Source organism: Sinocyclocheilus rhinocerous, unplaced genomic scaffold (genome assembly GCF_001515625.1).
Source record: "Sinocyclocheilus rhinocerous isolate Xijiao unplaced genomic scaffold, SAMN03320098_v1.1 scaffold1371, whole genome shotgun sequence".
NCBI lineage: Eukaryota > Metazoa > Chordata > Actinopteri > Cypriniformes > Cyprinidae > Sinocyclocheilus > Sinocyclocheilus rhinocerous.
In genome coordinates this window covers 308,767-315,274 of record NW_015637531.1, presented here as the reverse complement: position 1 = coordinate 315,274, position 6,508 = coordinate 308,767, and positions in this window count along the sequence as shown.

Below are 6,508 nucleotides of genomic sequence, written 5' to 3'. Positions count from 1 at the left end.
GTCCAAATGAAGTTCTTAGCAATGCATATTACTAATCAAAAATTAAGTTTTAATATATTTACAGTAGGAAATTTACAAAATATCTTCATGGAACATGATCTTTACTTATCCTAATGATTTTTGGCATAAAAGAAAAATCAATCATTTTGACCCATACAATGTATTTTTGGCTATTGCTAAAAATATACCCCAGCGACTTAAGACTGGTTTTGTGGTCCAGGGTCACATATTAAAGAGCACTTATCATACTTAGAATTGTTCCAAAATAACACATTTATTATGCACTTAGTATAGTAGAAGTATTCTTTTAGAAGAAAGCAAACATAACCCCAGGTATTTATTTGAACTGCCTTTAACTGAAAAATTAGTGTTTACTATTGTCATTCTGCATTATTGACACACTATTTTCCTAATTAATGCTGTTCAGTTGCTTTGACACAATCTGTATTGTTAAAAGCGCTATATAAATAAAGGTGACTTGACTTGACTAGTATAGCAAAAATATAAGTGCATCGATATTAGTGTAATTTAAATGTACTTCTTTTTTACCTGGGTTTGTCTCCCTTTCTTTCTGATATTCTGTATCCCACACACATCTTTGATTTATGTTTTCTGATTATTTACTCTCAGTTTGTCCACAATGTAACCCTGCAGCAGGTGATGAGAGCACTTTTCCTCATCCTCTCATCCTCCGGCTTTACAACCATCTGTGGCCTCTTGAAAAGACTCCACTGAAAAAAACAAGTCTCATTGCCTTCTTCTCAAAGGCTCCATTTGTTCTTATATTACAGGCCACCTATAAAATGCCCTGTAGGGTATGACCGTTCTGTCTATTTAACCAGTTTCCCTTAGTAACAGTGTCAAGCACACCATACATCTGACTGCAGGGTGAAATACGATAATTGTATAGAGAAGTAACTATATAGAGAAGGATTTTTAGATAATAGCATTTGTGGAGAGTCTGGGCCTCAATTCAGACCTTTTCAATGCAGCTCTGTTCTAGGATTTCATATGTTGACATTCTTTCTGATACATTCTTATCTACAGACACTCTTCAGATATGTTACTTTCTGACAAATCCAACAAAAGAGACTTTATTTACACTTAGGGTTAGAAATAGCAAAAATATAAGTGCATCGATATTAGTGTAACTTAAATGTACTTCTTTTTTACCTGGGTTTGTCTCCCTTTCTTTCTGATATTCTGTATCCCACACACATCTTTGATTTATGTTTTCTGATTATTTACTCTCAGTTTGTCCACAATGTAACCCTGCAGCAGGTGATGAGAGCACTTTTCCTCATCCTCTCATCCTCCGGCTTTACAACCATCTGTGGCCTCTTGAAAAGACTCCACTGAAAAAAACAAGTCTCATTGCCTTCTTCTCAAAGGCTCCATTTGTTCTTATATTACAGGCCACCTATAAAATGCCCTGTAGGGTATGGCCGTTCTGTCTATTTAACCAGTTTCCCTTAGTAACAGTGTCAAGCACACCATACATCTGACTGCAGGGTGAAATACGATAATTGTATAGAGAAGTAACTATATAGAGAAGGATTTTTAGATAATAGCATTTGTGGAGAGTCTGGGCCTCAATTCAGACCTTTTCAATGCAGCTCTGTTCTAGGATTTCATATGTTGACATTCTTTCTGATACATTCTTATCTACAGACACTCTTCAAATATGTTACTTTCTGACAAATCCAACAAAAGAGGCTTTATTTACACTTAGGGTTAGAATTAGAGGGTTTTTTTCTGTTGTTGTCTTTTTTATTTACACACTTGTGCCGTCTAACTGTTGTATAAAAGCAATATCACACTCGTAGCCGTGGGATATGGCTGTATATCAGCATGGCTGTGATTCGGCCGCAGGTACAAGGCTGCAGGCCAAGTGCCATTGGTAATCACCGTGTGCTGATATACAGCCATATATCTGATATACAGCCATATATGGCCTGCAGCCTTGTACCTATGGGCGAATCACAGCCATGATGATATTATAAAGCCATATCGCACGACTACTCATGTGATATACAGTATATATATATATGCAACAGTTCTTTGGTCCTTGAATCTGATTGCCTGAGAGCCTTTTCTAAAGGTGCGATATTCTCGTGATAACAGAACTCCAACCATTTCACCGTTTGTGTTTTTCACAGCGAGTGTCATGCCGGACACCCAAATCCACTATCATTTTAGAAATAATGCTGTTTTGTGTAACGGAATGTAGTTTTAAAGGGGTTTAAGGGGGTTTAAAAGGTCTACTTATAATGTTATAAAAAGAAAATCATCAAAACACATCATTATTTAGTTGTGCCTTGTTTGTAAACGAATCTGTGCTGAAATGAAGTGAACAAAGGACCAAGTTCTTACTGACGCGGTCTGGAACTTCATTAAAAATAAACTTCATCCACTCTTTCCTAATGTTGGGAACAGAAGGAAGGCAATGCAAAGACTGTGTTTTTCCACAGCTTGGCAATGATGTCTTGTTGTCTTCGGAGCCATCTTTATCATTTGGTAACGATATGTGTGTAGACCTGCGTTTGCCTCTCTCGTTAGTCATCTACTGCATGTGCGAATCGGTGGGCAGGGCTAAACATGCAGTGATGTAGAAGCAGGCGTTGATCTTCTTCTGTGGAGGCAGTGTTTAGCCAGACTATTACGTCATAAAGTGGTATATTCCACAAACTGTCGTTTTGGCAGATTGGCTTCGATATAAGCTGTTTTTAGACTAACAAGAAAGTTTTGAGTTCTGAAGCTTACAGGATGTTTTTATAGTACAATGACCTCTTATATGTCAAAAGATCAAGGGAATTTTGATTTCTCAATTCATGACCCCTTTAAGAGTTTTTAGATGAGAATGTACAACCCCAATTCCAAAAAAGGCAAATGACGGAAATGTTATGCCCCTTACCATACTGTGATGCCGTGTATGAGTGTACGCGTGACGAGACAAAACCAATAAAACCCATTATACACGAGGCATTTGTTGCATCCAGTGGGGACATAATTACTGATAATAATGACTTATATGAGTCCTTAGCCATCTTCAAGAAAGGACTAAAAACACATCTGTTCCACCTTTATTTGACCCTCTAACTCTAGCACTTTCTATTCTATTTTAATTCTACTTTATCTACATTTATCTTTTTTTTTTAATTAAAAAAATATATACTGTATATATATTTATATTTTTCTATTCTAAGTTTTCTATTCTATCTACACTGAACAGTTGGAATTGCCCCACTTTATAGAAACAGCCTTTGCTCTCCCAGCTTCAGGAAACAGTCCTCTGTAAAATGCGTTGCACGCATCTGAATATTTGGATTGAACTGTTCGGGAACAGTGTTGTAAATACAACTTAACCACTGATTTCTTGTTGTGTCCTCTTTTGGAAGGCCAAACAAAGTAGTTTCGCTTTCGCAACGAAACACAGCGTCTCCACAACATGGCGTAAACGAGGCATTTTAGGAGAGCGTGGACGAGTCTTAACTTTTATAAAGAATATCTCTTTGGGTTTGAGACTTTAGTCTTTGCAACTTTAGGGATCTTATCTATTCATGAACAGCTTGTAACACACCAAAGAGAAAGGAAAACTTGAAATTGCACCCCTTTAAACTGTTTTGAAACAGTTCACAGTATTCAGGTGAATTGGTCATAGGTGAGGATATCATGTTTGGATATAAAAGAAGCATCTCAGTCTTTGCTAGCAAAGCTGGATCATGGCTCATCACTTTGTGCCAAATTTCATGAGAGAAATGTCAAACAAATCAAAAATCACATTTCTCAAAGCAAAATCGTAAAGAATTTAGGTCTTTCACCAATACATAATATTGTGAAAAGATTCAGGGAATCCAGAGAAATCTCGGTCTGTGTAGGGAAAGGCAGGAAATCTCAGTTGAATGTGCATAACCTTTGAGCCCTCAGATAGCATTGCATAAGAAACCGTCATGCTGCAGTGTTAAATATAGCCACATGGGTTCAGGAGTACTTTGGAAAACCACTGTCACTTAGTCTGCTGCTGCATCAATAAATGCAACTTGAATCTCTTTTACTCTAGAAGAAAGCTATACATCAATTCTATGCAGTGATGCCGAGGGGTTCTCTGGGCCAGAGCTCATCTCAGATAGTCAAAAAGACTAAAAAGGGTGACGTAGAGACCAGGAAGCTATAAACGCACGTGCTGTGAAACCGGCATCAGCTTTTTGTCATTCAGCAAGCGCTCTGTGTTGTGTCAGTCCCATACTGTTGTCATTCCTATTTATTGTTGTTTGTCACTCTAAATAAGCTCCAGTATGTCTAAGGCTTCATCAAAATTGAAGCATTTGGGCGAGAGCAGGCAGCGTTCAGGCTGTGTGTTCCTCCCTGCCCGCGTTATATTTCGGGTGGGGACACACACAGTTTGTGTTGTCTGCTTGGGAGCGAAGCATGCAGAGTCAGCTCTCGAGGAAGCTGACTGCCCGCATTAAAAAAAAAAGCGAGCGTTTGTTACTGCCTTGCTTTGCTTTCGGAAGGCTCTCTTTGAGGAGGGAACCTTCACCAGCATTTCTCACGGTGCCGGCCCCCCTTTCAATGAGGCGGAGCGGCGGCTGTGCTCGTAGGGTTTGCATATGGCTCCGGTGGAGGGATTGGAGAGAGTTGGGCGATTGGAGAAGATGGGCGAGTCCCTATCTTCTTCCTCACCCAGCAAATCCAGCACCTGCTCTCTGGGATCAGAAGCCCGCGCTGCGGTTTCTTCCCCTCGGGGAGAGGGCTCGACGCTCAGCCTGTCTTCCTCCGAGGAGGTTGATGTGTGTAACCAAGCGGCTTGCGCACTGCCGAGGCAATGCGTGCTTTACATCATTCTGGGTTTTTTATGAATCTTATCACACCAGAACGTGTTTACTTGTCTGGTTGTTTGGCTGTATTTTATTCTGAGGAATTAAAATGAAGTATTTCATCTGACTATGAGAAGTTAGATATACAGGAGCTCTTGGGATAAAAATTCTCGCTGGATAATCTTCGGCTAAAACGTCCTGACGCCTAGGGCCCAGGACTTCTGAGGGCCGGCCCCCTCTGGGGAAGAGCGGTGTACACCTCATTATACGGTGCCCGTCTCTCCTCAGTGCCCTCAGGAGATTGATCTGCCAAACCTGCCACCTACGGTGCTTCAGGACGCAGCGGTCTCTGGCGAGCGCTTCTCTCAGTCACCGGCCGGAAACGTAGCTGTACTAAGAGGCTGTACTATGAAACCCGCTTCGCATGCTCAAGGTCACGCGGAGGTGCCTACGTGCCTTAGACATGTGGAGGAAACTTTGGTTCTTGTCTCAGGGCCCGGTGCTGGGAGCTCCTTGTCGCTGCGTAACGCTAGTGACGGTCGCGTCTCTCACCGGTTCGGGAGCGGTCATGAGTGGCCGCTCGGCCCACGGTCTGTGGAGTGGTCACCATCTCACGTGGCACATCAACTGCCTGGAGATGCTGGCCATGTTTATAGCATTGACACACTTCCTCCCGGATCTAAGGGATCACCATGTGTTGGTGCGCACCGGCAACACAGCGGTGGTCTCTTATATCAACCACCAGGGAGGTCTGCATTCGTGCCCCCTTTACAGGCTGGCGCACAAGATCCTTGTGTGGTCCCAGGGGAAACTCCTCTCGCTGAGAGTATTTCACATTCCTGGGCATCTCAATATGGGAGCCGACATCCTGTCGAGGCAGGGGCCGAGGCCCAGGGAATGGAGGCTTCACCCCGAGGTGGTGAAGCAGTTATGAAGAGTTTTTGTCCAGGCTCAGGTGGACCTGTTTCCGACTCGAGAGACATCGCAGTGTCGCCTCTGGTTCTCTCTGACTCATCCTGCTCCATTGGGGCTGGATGTCATGGTACAGACTTGGCCGAGGCTTCGTCTGTACACCTTTCCCCCAATCGCTCTGCTCCCGGGGAGTGCACCGGGACGGGGTCCGAGTACTATCTTCACCCCTGCCCAGAGCTGTGGAAGCGTGGGTGTGGCTCCTGAGGGGGCACAACTCGCAGCTTCCGGTCTCTCAACCGATGTTGTTGAGACCATTCTCCAATCCAGAGCTCCCTCTACGAGGAAATTGTATGCCCTGAAGGGAAAGTTTTTCACTTCTTGGTGCGGAGACCGCCAGCTCGACCCAGTTTTCTGCCCAGTTGGTACAGTGCTGGAGTTCCTGCAGGCCCGATTCTCTGCAGGGTTGACCTACCCCACCTTGAAAGTCTATGTGGCGCCCGTTGCGGCCTACCACGCCCCTATCGGTGGCCAGTCAGTGGGCAGACGGGGTGTTACTAGTTACACGTTTCTTCCACGGTGTGCTGAGGCTGAGGCCTCTGGCCAGAGAAGCTTATGCTAAGCGGTCGGGATGCTATTCCATAGCCTCGAGTCCTCTGATCTCCCCTTTCCTTTGGGGGTCAAGGCTCACTCCTTCTGAAGTTGGCCTTCGGGACGCTGCGGGACGCTACTTTGTCAGGTGCCTACCTGCATTCTGCGCCACTCCTGGCTCCTTTCTCTCT